At 51.1% G+C, this 14,253-nt stretch overlaps 1 pseudogene; it reads left to right on the plus strand.

Moving 5' to 3' along the window:
- The first annotated feature begins 11,282 nt into the window (after positions 1-11,282).
- LOC120674821 lies at positions 11,283-13,211 on the plus strand (annotated as a pseudogene).
- The last annotated feature ends 1,042 nt before the right edge of the window (positions 13,212-14,253 follow it).

Here is a 14,253-nt window from a genome sequence, read left to right on the forward strand (position 1 = left end):
GTGATATGTGCTATGATATACTGTTCATTCTGTTGTATATACGTGTGACTTGATCCTGGCACGTATAAGATTGCTCGGTTTATGTTCTTTTATAAACCGGGTGTTACAGAGTGGTATCAGAGCCGTATCGACTGTACGACGAAGCCTAGATAGAACTGGTCGAGTTTTAGGACTTCTTCTCACCAATCCTTACCTGCTGAAATTATTTTACTATTATACCCCTTGACTTCTTTGACTTTTTACCCTTCTTGCCTTGATTTCTCTCTCTGAAGAATAGTTTCGTAGATTTTGGCCTGAATCAGTCATTTGACCACCATGAGTTAGCTAGGTGGCCCTTTTATAATAATACGGTAACACGTTCTGCGACGCATTGTGTTAGTCGAGTCTTTTGTTAAACTCGGCTATGTCGTGAAAATTGTCTGCTTGTTATTATGCTACATGTTTGATTTGGATTTTTGAATGATTGCATAGCTTAGTAGTTTAAATTTGTTTAAAGAAAATTCACTCTTATGTTAAAGTTAACTAATTAATAAAATGAGTTAGATCGTTGGGGGTAAAACAGTCCACTCTATCCTGTCTACTTTATCATGGCTGAGTCTTTTTCCGCAAAGAGTTATCATATCCATCTGAATTTATTCTTGCAATATCCTTACTCGTGAAATCTTTTGTCCAAAATCAGATGGTGAACACCAGACGTGGTTCTGACCAGCAGGGGCAGAACAACCAGGGTCAGAACACCCAGGGGACCGGGATCCCGATGCCGCCGCCTTTGACTCCGGAGCAGTACTTCCAGCTCCAGATGCAGATGATGGCTACCCTGAACAACATGGTTCAGGCTCTTCAGCAGGCTCACACTCAGCCTCCGCCTCCTCCACCGCCGCAGCCTCGCGACAGGCGTGCAGAGTTCCTGAGGGGTCACTCGCCGACGTTTTCTCACACGTCCGACCCTCTTCAGGCCGACGACTGGCTCCGTGCAGTGGAGCGTCAGCTGGACATCGCCCAGTGCGATGATCGTGAGAGCGTCTTGTACGCAGCAGGACAGCTACGAGGGGCAGCTTTGGACTGGTGGGAGTCCCACCCAGTTCACGACCGCGAGACTCTCACTTGGCTCCAGTTCAGGGAGCGTTTCCGCAGCCACAACGTCCCCGCGGGCGTTATGAAGATGAAGCAGAAGGAGTTTCTAGCACTGAAGCAGGTAGTCTTAAGTATAGTCATTCAGCGTTTTCTTTTGAGCTAATGCCCCTTGTTCTATCCTTATGAATCTTGAGTTAATCTTCCGATATCTATCTGTCTTTGTGAATTCAGGGGACTATGTCGGTCACGGAGTATCGTGATCGCTTTCTGCAGCTTGCTCGCTACGCCCCTGCCGATGTTGCGGATGACCGCAAGAAGCAGGAGAACTTCATGGAGGGTCTTGAGGACTACCTCCAGTACGCGCTGCTCAACCTCCGCTTCGACGACTTCAACCATCTGGTTGACAGCGCGCTCAACACTGAGCGCAAGCACCTGGAGATGGAGGACAAGAAGAGGAAGGTTGTCCCCGTTGCTTCCGGCAGCAACACTCATCCCCGCCTCCAGCAGCCTCAGCAGTACCAGCAGCAGTACTGGCCTCCCCAGCAGTACCAGCCGAGGCCGCAGCAGTACCCGCCTCGACAGCAGCAGCAGGCAGGTCAGGGCCCGAGGTTACCGGCACCTCCGGCTCGTGCTGCTCCACCAGCTCCGCCAGCACCTCAGGCTCCACGTCCGGCAGCTCCTACCGGATAGCAGGCTTCGACACTTGCACGCGCCTGCTATCACTGCGGCCAGCCGGGGCACTACGCCAACACTTGCCCCCGGAAGGCGCAGGCGGGACAGCAGGGGCGCCCAGCTCAGCCCAGGGCGCCAGCACAGGGCAGGGTGAACCACGTGACGGCCGAGTCAGCGGCCGAGGCTCCTAACGTGGTTATTGGTACGTTCATGGTCAACTCTCACCCCGCTACAGTGCTTTTCGATACCGGTGCTACCCATTCTTTCATTTCCAAGTCATTTGCCGAGCAGCATGGTATACCGGTTTCTTGTATGAGGACAGCTATGGTAGTTACCTCACCTGGGGGTCAGATTCGTACATGTTCTATATGCTCCAGAGTTAGTATTGTCATAAAGGGGGTAGAGTTCCGCACTGGCTTGATAGTTATTGACTCCTCGGGGATAGATGTGATTTTGGGCATGGAGACACTTACCAGATGGGGAGTCCGTATTGATTGTGCTCAGCGGACAGTTCACTTATCGGCATCTGATGGCCAAGAGGTGACAGTCAGTGCTTCAGAGTCTTCTGGATTTCTTCATCAGATGGAGGCTAGACCCACGGACGGTATTCGCGTGGTGTCTGAATTCCCGGATGTCTTTTCGGATGATCTGCCAGGTATGCCGCCTGAACGCGCCATTGAGTTTTGTATTGATCTCTTGCCTGGCACAGCTCCTATTGCAAAGCGGCCCTACCGTATGGCACCTATAGAGCATGAAGAAGTTAAGAAGACTATTGATGAGTTGCTAGCCAAGGGCTATATCCGTCGCAGCTTCTCTCCTTGGGCTTTTCCATTGCTGCTGGTAGATAAGAAAGATGACTCGAAGAGGATGTGTGTGGATTATCGGGAGCTGAATGCAGTTACTATCAAGAACAAGCATCCACTGCCCCGTATTGAGGATCTCTTCGATTTGCTTCAAGGTGCTCGTATATTCTCGAAGATTGATCTTCGTTCGGGTTATTTCAAGGTGAGGATCCGTCCTGGGGATATTCCGAAGACGGCATTCACCTGCAAGTACGGGCTATATGAGTATACAGTCATGTCCTTCGGCTTGACTAATGCCCCGGCTTACTTCATGCATCTGATGAACATGGTCTTCATGGATTATCTGGATGTCTTTGTGGTGATTTTCATTGATGATATTCTGATCTTCTCCAAGACGGAAGAAGAGCATGAGGAGCATTTGAGGCTCGTGTTGCAGAGGCTGAGAGAGCATCAGTTGTATGCCAAGTTCAGCAAGTGCGAGTTTTGGATTGACGAGGTTCCATTCCTCGGTCATGTTATCTCTCAGGGAGGCATTGCTGTTGATCCGAGCAAGGTGAAGGATGTGCTCGAGTGGGAGACACCGCAGACAGTAAAGGAAGTCAGGTCATTCTTGGGCTTAGCTGGATATTATCGGAGGTTCATTGAGAATTTCTCCAAGATCGCGAAGCCTTTGACTTCTTTGCTGGAGAAAAATGTGGCTTTCGTGTGGACTGATGAGCATCAGAGGGCCTTTGATGAGCTGAAGAAGAGGTTGACTACGGTGCCAGTCCTGACTCTGCCAGGCCAGACGAAGAGGTTCACGGTATATTGTGATGCTTCGAAGGGTGGTCTTGGGTGTGTTCTGATGCAGGAGGGCAGAGTGATTGCTTATGCTTCACGGCAGTTACGTCGGCATGAGCTAAACTATCCCACTCATGATCTTGAGTTAGCCGCAGTTGTGCATGCTCTGAAGATTTGGAGGCATTACTTGTATGGACAGCGGTGTGATATCTACACTGATCACAAGAGCCTCAAGTACATTTTCACGCAGAATGAGCTGAACATGCGGCAGAGAAGATGGCTAGAGCTGGTCAAGGATTATGACCTGGAGATTCACTATCATCCGGGCAAGGCCAATGTTGTAGCAGATGCTTTGAGCAGGAGAAGCTATGTCAACATGGCCGTGGCTTTCCAGATGCCTCCAGAGTTATGCGAGGAGTTCGAGCAGTTGAGTCTGGGCTTCTTGCATCATACTTCCAGTGCAGCATTCGAGGCAGTACCGACTCTAGAGTCAGAGATCAGGCAGCATCAGAAAGATGATGAGAAGCTGCAGGAGATTCGTGAGTTGCTCAAGAAGGGCAAGGCCCCACGTTTCAGAGAGGACGATCAGGGTACCTTGTGGTACAAGAACCGGATCTGTGTTCCAGATGTGAAGGATCTCCGGAAGTTGATTCTGAGTGAGGCCCATGATACAGCTTACTCTATTCATCCGGGCAGCACGAAGATGTATTATGATCTGAAGGAACGTTTCTGGTGGTATGGTATGAAGCGTTCAGTGGCAGAGTACGTGGCTATTTGTGACACCTGTCAGCGTGTCAAGGCTGAGCATCAGAGGCCAGCAGGTCTGTTACAGCCTTTGAAGATTCCAGAGTGGAAATGGGAGGAAATCACTATGGACTTCATTGTTGGATTACCTCGTACTCAGAAAGGGTACAACTCTATATGGGTAGTAGTGGATCGATTGACGAAGGTTGCTCACTTCATTCCAGTGAACACTACTTACTCCGGTGCTAGACTTGCAGAGTTGTACATCTCTCGGATTGTCTGCTTGCATGGTGTGCCCAAGAAGATCATATCTGACAGAGGGTCTCAGTTCACTTCTCGGTTCTGGGAGCAGCTCCATGATTCGTTGGATACGAAGCTGTGATTCAGTACGGCTTATCATCCTCAGACAGATGGGCAGACAGAGAGAACCAACCAAGTGTTGGAGGATATGCTGAGAGCTTGTGCCATTCAGTACGGTACTAGTTGGGACAAGTGCCTGTCCTATGCTGAGTTCTCATATAACAACAGCTATCAGGCCAGTCTGAAGAAGTCCCCCTTTGAGGCATTGTATGGCAGAAAATGCAGGACTCCTCTCTATTGGGATCAGATTGGTGAGAAGCAGCTCTTTGGCCCTGAGATCATAGATGATGCAGAGCAGATGGTTCAGGCTGTGCGAGAGAATCTGAGGATTGCACATAGCAGACAGAAGAGTTATGCAGATGGCAAACGGAGAGACCTGACTTTCAGTGTCGGTGATTATGTATATCTGAAGGTGTCTCCGATGAGAGGAATCCGCAGATTCAATGTCAAGGGGAAGTTAGCACCTCGGTATGTTGGTCCATTCAAGGTGCTAGAGCGGAAAGGCGAAGTTGCTTATCGCCTGGAGTTACCTCTCAGCCTCTCGGGAGTTCATGATGTCTTCCATATATCTCAGCAGAAGAGGTGCTTGCGAGTACCCGAGGAGCAGGCACCCCTGGATGGAGTAGATGTCCAGGAAGATCTGACTTATACCGAGCATCCGGTGAAGATTCTAGAGACATCAGAGAGGGTTACTCGGAACCAGCGCATCAAGATGTGCAGAGTTCAGTGGAGTCATCACAGTGAAGCTGAGGCTACATGGGAGCGAGAAGATGAACTAAAGAAGACTTATCCAGATCTCTTTGCTAGCCAGCCCAGCTAAATCTCGGGGACGAGATTTCTTTAAGGGGGTAGGGTCTGTAACACCCTAATTTAAATTCCAGCATTTGATAATAAATTTAATTGGCTTTATTTAAATTTTCTAAGGTTTATTGTGCTTAGATGATATTAAATCTAATTTTGGTTCTCAAGTAATTAAAAATTTATCATAGGTTTAATTTTTGTGTTGCATTCATGCTGGTGCATGGTTTTGTTTTGTTTGTTTGTATAGGAGTTTGAATTCAAATTCATTTGAATTCAAATAATTTTGAGTTGAGGGGAAAGGAAAAGAAATAGAAAAGGAAAGGAACCCAAAAGAACCAACCCAGCAACCCAAACCCGCGGCCCACTTCCTTTCTCCCGGAAGCCCACCAGACCATTCCGCTCCGGCCCAAACCTCAGCCCAGGCCCGCTCGCCCTCTCCTCCTCTGGCCCAGCCAGTTCTCCCGCGCGGCTCAGCTACCGGCCCAGCTCCGCGTCAGCGCACCCGCTCCCGCATGGCGCTTGGCCTCAGGCCAACCCGCCAGCGACGCCAGCCCCGCTCACCCCGCTCGCCTCAGCCGCACACGCTCCCTGCCACCTGGGCACAAGGCGTCGGCGCCCGCGCGTGCTCGCCAGCCGCTGACAGCCCGGGCCCCGCTGTCGGACTCATCTCCCTCCCTCGCGCAACCGAAGCCGTGATCCTCGCCGAGGAAATCGCCGGCCTGTGTGACCTCGGAGCTCGGAGGTCGACCCACCTCCCGCGTTCGCAGGTCGACCGCGGATCTTCCTGTGTGATCTCGGAGCTCGGAGGCGTGCTCCATCATCCCGGACCCGAACGCCAACTGAACCCCGCCGCCGGACCCCGCCATCGACCCCACTGCGCTCCGTCTCAGGCCAACCCAAACCCTAGGTAAGACGCTGCCAACCATCCTGAGCTTTTGCGCTAGTTCTCGTAGGACGGGGCCTGTCCTGGGCGCCGGAACGCCGCGCGCCGATGAGGTCTGCCCCTCAGAACCTCCGCCGCCATCGCATCCTCGCCCCTAAGCCGCCCCAAGCCCAGTAAAGGCCACGGGTGGATCACGCATGACGCGTAGATCCTCCCCGACCCAAGCCCGCTCGGTTTTGAGCCCTGGAACACCGGATTCGGACTTCTCCGGCGATGCGCCGCCGCGGGAATTGGTTTCCCGGCGACCCGCGCCGCCGCCGTCGCCCGCGGAGCACTTGAGCCATCCGATTTAGAACCCGTGGCTGAGATTAGATCCAGCGCCCTTAAAACCCAGGCCATCAGATCTGGATCCAACGATCCAGATCGGCGCGTACCCCTTTGCCCTGGCTTATTTGCTAAAGAGACCCTGGGGTCTTTCAGATTTAACCCGCAGTCCTGTGCATTTGAAAACTAATTACAGATCGGCCCAAAACTTTGCACAGACCCCCCTGAGCTTTCTAGAAATCAAACCCGCCGTCTAGGGCCGCCGATTTTGCGCGTTAGACCCTGAAGCTTTAGTTTAATTATGTTTTAGTCCTCATTTTTTGCAGAAAACCGCTGAAACTTCCGTTTTCTTACAAATAAGCCCCTGAACCTTGATTTAGGCCTAGTTTATGCGTTTTAGCTCCGTTTTTAGCGTTCTTTATGTCCACGCGATTGTTGTAACGCGTAGAATAGTTTTAGCTTTGTTTTTCTTGCTGTTTTTATGTATTGATGTACTGTTTCTTAGTTTTTGCTAGTGTTTGCTTGTATGCTTATTATCGTGCATTGTTTTGGCCATGTGTTCGTGAGTAGACGTTGATCCATCTGAGGAGCCCCAGTACCAGTACCAGGAGCAGCCGTCTTCGGAGCACTTTGAGCAGCAGCAGGAGCAGTACGAGGAAGGCAAGTATAACATGAATAACCTATCACCTTTAAATACATTTTCATACTGCATTTTAATACTGTATGCCTATAAGGACATTCCTAGCCACTTTATATCCTTTATATATACCTTTGGGTTGCATTTTGGTTAGTTGTGCTAGGTTGCTGCGCTATAACATACTCTGGTCCTTTTTAATTAATTTGATTAATGGTTTACTTGAACTTAATTCTGAGAGTGGCCATCTGTGCTTCGTGCTTGAGTGGCTCACGTCTCGTTAAAATATGGTTTTTGTAGAAACATGGTTTAGGGGGCCAGCACGGTGCTTAGTGCTTGGTTGGCCACTCTCCATAAGGACCGGTTCATAGAGCGACAACCTGGGACAACAGCACTACCACAAGGCTAGAATGGGATAGACTTGGCTTACTAATTAGGTCTTTTTGGTTTGGAGTAACTTACCTGCGGGGCAAGAGTAGTAAGCTTCAATGGTCCCTGCTCCTCCGGCTGGTCTGTGCTTGGTTTGCGTACCTGTGCTTGTACCCCCGTGAGGTGGGCCCCATCGTCGTTGACCTATCTCTCGCGGTTACGCCTTACCAACGAGATTCTTTGTAACGGCCTCGTAGTGAGTCGCAAGTCATCTCACCTAAGTGTGATGAACCTCTGGCGTAGCTCACGACTTGTGGGTAAAAGATGTGCAACCTCTGTAGAGTGTAGAACTGGTATACTAGCCGTGCTCACGGTTATGAGCGGCCCAGATCCTCCTTTTGATTAGTGGGGTTGTCTCCTTCCGACGAGGGAGGTGCCTCTCGGGGTTACCTTGGTGGCTTGGTTTTGGTTTGGATCTCAGTAGTATCATGTTAATTCTGATTAATTACTATGTAACTGGGTTTATGGTAATTCATCAACTCGTAGTAAATAGTTTTAATAAAATTTTGCCAACACTTAAAAGCTAATGCAGTTGAGTCAGCCAGCCTAGAGCCTCATAGTTTGTGTTATACTTGTTGAGTACAAGTTGTGTACTCACTCTTGCCTCTTCTCTACTTTTTCCTCTTGGATACGCTACTGCTGCTCAGTTCCTGCCGACATGAGGGAGTTCGTCCAGCGCTACCAGGACTACGAGGACTTCTAGGTGTTCGTCTCCCAGTCGACGTCCCTGTGGCGCGCTGCTTCAGCTTCGGAGAGCTTTATTCGTATTTTGTACTTCGCTTCCGCTGTATCAGACATTTTTGTCATTAATGTAATGAATAACTTTCGTATTCGCTTTATTATATCTTTTTACGTGATATGTGCTATGATATACTGTTCATTCTGTTGTACATACGTGTGACTTGATCCTGGCACGTATATGATTGCTCGGTTTATGTTCTTTTATAAACCGGGTGTTACAGCCCTCCACGGTCATTGTGGCACTTCCCGTTGTTGTCGTTGTTGCGGCGGGGAAAGCAACTGTGTTCTTGCTCCTCTTCATCTGCCCAGCGCTACATCATGCCACGTAGATCTACCACAATTTTGGGCCAATTACGCCCAAAGTAGCGGTATAGTGACTGGACGGTGATGCCGCTCTGGAAGTAGTCGATGATGTCATCGTCGGCGACGTTGGGGATGGTAGCTCTTGTGTCAAAGAAGCGCTTGACGTAGGATCTGATAGACTCGCCTTGCTCCTGCTTGATCATGGATAGGGCGTGACGAGAAGCTACTCGATGTAGCAACCCTTGGAAGTTGTCGACGAACACCTTCTTGAGGTCCTCCCACGAGTGGATTGACTCGCGCGCCAAGCTTTCGAGCCACGTGAGGGGTGCGGGCTCCAGGGCCATCGGGAGGTAGAGGATCTTGGTGTTGGTGTCTTCCCCTGCAACACTAATAGCGGTCGAGTATAAACGTAACCATTGAGCAGGGTCTTGCTTACCGTCGTACTTTTGGATGTTCGTAGGCTTGAAATCCTTTGGATACTCGATGTTGTCGAAAGCCTTGCTCAGGGCTTGGAAGCGGTCGGAGTTGTCTGCAGGATGCGCTCTGTGTCTTGCGTTGATGATGTCCCGTGCATCCACTATGGAATCGGCTACCTCTTCCCTGTTGTTGCCACGGTTGTTGTTGTTGCGATTTGGCTGAGGGCCAGGAGCTTGATTTGCTTGTGGTTGGCCACCTCTGGGGTGATGACTACTCGCAGCTTCCTGATCCTCTTGATTTCTTCGGTTCTGCTGTTGCTGCTGCTGTTGACGCTGGTGGCCTCCAGAGGTACGGCTTGCTTGAGGTATTGCTGTTGCGGTAGCCCTTGATCGCGTACCGTGAAGCGAGGACAGGGGGTTCTGTCTCTCGAGTTGTTCAACAGTGTTTTTGGTGAGATTTATGACTCATTCCAACTCGGGATTCTGGGGCATCTTCATGAGTCGCAGGGTTGCTTCTATCATTGCGGCGATTGGTGTTCTGAAGATGGGATCCGCAGCATTGTTGAATTCATTGTTGAGGTTGCATGGCGGGAGATGAGCACGTACGGCCGCACAAGTCCTGCGCACTTCTTTGCGTTGACTCCTTTCCCTGCGGGCTGTACGAGTGACTTCATCTTCATCAGCTGGAGCGTCTTGGGTCAGGTTGTCTGCTGAGATCTGATCCAATATTTTGTTTGGATCATGGTGGCTTGGAGTACCTCCGGGCTGGATGATTATCGGAACCAAACGCTCATAAGAGAAGCTTTCTAGGTCTGATTCGTAATCAGCTAGGACAGTTCCACCGGAGCCAGTTTCCCTCTCGGTTTCGAGGGGAGTGCCATGTTGAAACGGGAGATCATCAATGCTGGCGACTTCTCGCTGGTTATCGAGTAGTTCTGCGAGGGTATGACCTCGGCAAGATTTAAGTTGCATCTTAGCCAGCGCATTGGTGATGAAATTCAGGCTGTCTTGAGGTGACTCGACTGGATCTGGGTAAACGTCAAAAATGGGTGCCTCCCGGCTAGCGGTGGCTGATTGGTTTTCGACGTGAAGTAGGCGATCCAAGCTATTTTCATAGAAGGATCTAATCATCTGTTTGTAAACAGACGATGAATTGCACAAACCAAAGACGGGTTGCGCGATAAGAGTCCCAATCCGAATGGATTTTGGTTTGAGATCAATCTGAGTCCGAGTAGAACTGGCAAGGTCGGGAAGTAACATAATGCCGCGATCATGAGATCTGGCGAGCTTATTGGAGTCTTCTGACGTGGAGCTCTTCGGCGTGGGAGAGTTGGTTAAGTGGCTATCGAAGCCGCCTGAACCATTGGCGACGCAGACCCACGAACCGAAGATGAAGGTGGCGCCTCTGGGAGGCATCATGGTGCCGAAAGCGAAAGTGGCCATCGAACTCGCCGATGAGCTCGCCGAGTCCCCTACCTGGCGCGCCAGCTGTCGGTGTTTACCGCCAAGCCTGCTCAGGGATACCCTTAGCAGTAGGGTTTGTAGGTAGGGATTGACGGCTCTGGAACTCGATGGTGCAAGGAACACAAAAATTTAGACAGGTTCGGGCCGCGAGTTGCGTAATACCCTACGTCCTGTGTGGTGGTTTGTATTGCCTTAGGTGTAGATGTGTTTCGAGGGGGTCCCTGCCCGCCCTTATATATCCGGGGGACAGGGTTACATGGAAAGTCCTAGCTGAGTACAGTTGGAGTCCTTCTACTACACGATCGGGTAGTTAACTTGTACTGCAGCTAGTACTACGCCTATTCGGGTAGTTACAAAAGAGGTAAGGTACATCCATGAGCTATCTCTTACTCTAGAACATTCTATGCCTGTGAGCAGTTCTGCAGTCCCGGGTCTGACACTTACCTACGTACAACCAACGCTCAGCTCAGTACCGTCCATGGAGTAGTATAAATAGAGCCCAAACCCCACTCTTGTAACACACACCATCCATTAGAGAAGAGAGTCTCTTTGTTACACTCTTGTGTTAGAGTAGGAAGAGAGTGAGGTGAGTGCTCTGGTGAAAGCCGAGCTAAAGAAGCGGACTCGAGTTCTCTCGGTCTTACTCCACATTTTGTATCCACCTCGGAGGAATATACTTGAGTAAGTTCCTTGTCTCAACTTCAATTTCTTGGTAGCTTTACTTTCTGTCTTAGTTACTTGTTTAATTACTTACATTGATCTGTGGGATCCTGAGTCTACGTAAGTAGCAAGTTTTGCTTATTTGAGGTTGCTTTCTATCTAAGTACATGGTAGGAGCAAGTAGCTCGAGAGCTATGGGCATGATGCCCAGGCTTGGTTAGTTATCTCAGGTTGTGTTCCACCCCACGGAACCGTTGTGGTAGGCGGTAGGTGGTGACAGCCCTATCCGTCCCTCGTAGTCCACCACGTTCGGGTGTTTTCATAGCAGTAGTTGCAGGTTGCCGTTGGACTCCCCTCTCATCCCTTTCTGAAGTTCTTCCTCTTCTAGCCGCCGAAGCAGATCTAGTCAGTAGTTAACTCGTTAGCTAGTCAGAATAGTAGGTTATCTGGAGTTAGGCCCTCTTCCCTTGGTCTTCTTCTCGCTGGTTGTGTCCGGTTGAAGATCTCTAAGCTTGGTCGAAGCTTTACCGTTCTTTGGATTCGATATCCAAGGTATACTCCTTGGTGAAAGCTACAATCGGTCTCTGTGCGCTTGCGGAGTAATTCGTTAGGCTAAGGAGTGCCTAACACTCACTCTCAGTCAACCCCTTCCGACCGTCGCTCCTTCTCCTGGCCCTGCCATGCCGAGCGGCCGGGGCGAGGGAGTGCGAGGTGCTGGGGTTCACCGGCTGCAGAGCTTCCTGGAGCGCTACAGGAGGGACAAGGGCGGCGGGTGAGCTGGACCAGGCGCTGGCACTGGCGCTGCCCTCCGGGTCCGAGACGACCACCAGCACCACGATGCTGGCGTCCACGCCCGGCTTCAAGGAGAAGCGCAGGTGGAGCATCCGCCGCCCGCCCGGGTCGTCGTCGGCCAAGGACGCACAACACGGTCGCCCCCGCGTCGTACGGCAGCGCTGGGTTCCTGGTGGAGCCGCGGCTGGACCCGTACCGGCATGCCGTCACCGTCGCCATCGCCACCGCAGCCGCGGCCGAGGCCGAGGCCACCCTGGTGGCCAAGCAGGCCGCCGCCGCCACCGTCCGGTTCTCCGCGTCCAAGCACACCGTCGTCGGCATCGACGACGCCGCCGCGACCAAGATCCAGGCCGTCTTCCGATCCTACCTGGTGAGTGAGCCCGTAGTGTGTGTGTCTTGGCCGGTGCTTCGTCGTGCTCGTGCGTGCATTCACCTTGCCTCTCTATCACCCCTCCTGTGTCTCTAGTTCACTGACGACGATGCTCGCTCGCTGCAGGCCATGAAGGCGCTATGCGCGCTGCGCGGGCTCATCAAACTGTAGGTGCTGGTGCGCTGCCACCTCATGCGCCGCCAGGCCAGCCACACCCTGCGCTGCATGCAGGCGCTCGTCGCCGCGCAGAACAGGGCGCAGGCGGCGCGCCTCCGCCTCCTCAATCTCGGCGGCGATGACAGGCCCAGCCGGACGGCGCAGATCACGCCCACCCGCCGCTCGCCGCACCACCCGCGGTCCCGGCACCACCACTACCAGGTACGCGGCGGCGTCCCGCCTCTCCTGTCTTGCCAATATAATCGTGAAATAAAACAAACCACGGCGAGCTGATGGATGGGAGCTTGGTTTGGCGGTGTGGTTCGGCAGGAGGTGGAGGAGAACATCGAGATCGTGGAGGTGGACACCCGCAACGGCGGCGGCGAGGTGCGCGGCACGCGGTGCGGGCACACCCAGGATGTCTCGCCGCAGCAACTGCTACGCCACGCTGCTGTGCCGCACGCCCTCCAAGAACAACCTGTAACAGAAGGTCTCGCTCACGCCGTCCGCGCTCACCGATGCCAGCGCGCACGCCTACAGCGGCCGCTACGATGCCTTCTCCTTCGCCACCACACGGACCAGCTCCTGCCGCTATAGGCGCCGGAGCGAGGCGGAGGGCATGGCGCAGGAGGGCGGGACAGCACAGCACTGGAGCGGGAAGCGGAGGGCGCGACACAGGGTGGCGGGACGGCGCAGCGCGCTACGGGGCGGGGGGGATGGCGACCTGGGATACATGGGGGACTCAATAGAATTGGTGGCTAGAGGCCATAATTTGAGAGCCCAACAAATATGGGAGTCTATCTAGGAGCTTCACTGGAGTTGTAATTTTGGCCAAAACTTCTAAAATTTGAGGTAAGGGTCTAAATAGGGGTTTAAGTTGGAGATGCTCTTAGCCGTAAGTGTCTATCAATTTAGGATCTGTTTGGTTCCAATAAATCATTTGACTTATTGTAAGGGTAAGTACAACAGTGCAGACAGCTGCTGCCTTTTTAGCCCAAACAGACAACTTGAACAGACAGCTTGTATAATAGGTTGTCTGTTTGGCTGAATCAAGTTGTTTAATTCATCCTAAGACACAGAAAACATGATGATCTAGTGCACACTTGAACTTTATAGTTATTTTTGTTGCATATACGAGAGAACGCACAATAGATTGAAACAAAATTTGAATCACACACAAAATCAACAGATTCAATCATCTATGCACCAAATTGAAACAAGATGTCTGAAGAAATCCAACACAAATCAATTGAACTGAGGTTACAAATCTAAAAGAAAATCAATAGCTTGAGAGAGCGAGAAGCACGAGGAGCTGTTGTACCCGAAAGGGGCCAGCACCGCCCACGGCCAGGGGCCAAGCTGGCCTGCACCAGGGTTAAGTAAACCGACCGGTCCGGTCAAATCGGTGCGGTCCGGTAGCGGTTTACCGGACCGGTTTGATCGGAAACCGGTGGAAACCGGTCAAATTCAAAATCAAATTCAAAATCGCATGTTCAACCGGTTCCGAACGGCTTACCGGTCGGTTTGACCGGTTTACCGGCCGGTTTGACTGGTAACCAGTCAAATTCAAATTTTTTTCTGTTTTGGTTTAAATTCAAATGCCCGCAAAGTATACTAAATAAATGTTTGTATAACATATTTTAGTCTAAATGAACTCCCCAACCCTCTTTTGTACTACTTTTACATTTTATTTGTATATTTTTGTATGCACGCTATTTTTTATTTAACTTCAAATCCCCGCAAACTATACTAAATGAATGAATTTTTGAGAAAATTTGACACCATTAGATTCGTCGCACCTTGAAGTATTTTTAGGATTTTTTTTAGAATTTTTTATTTTTTTAAAT

This window comes from Panicum virgatum, chromosome 5N (genome assembly GCF_016808335.1).
Source record: "Panicum virgatum strain AP13 chromosome 5N, P.virgatum_v5, whole genome shotgun sequence".
In the NCBI taxonomy this organism is placed as follows: domain Eukaryota; kingdom Viridiplantae; phylum Streptophyta; class Magnoliopsida; order Poales; family Poaceae; genus Panicum; species Panicum virgatum.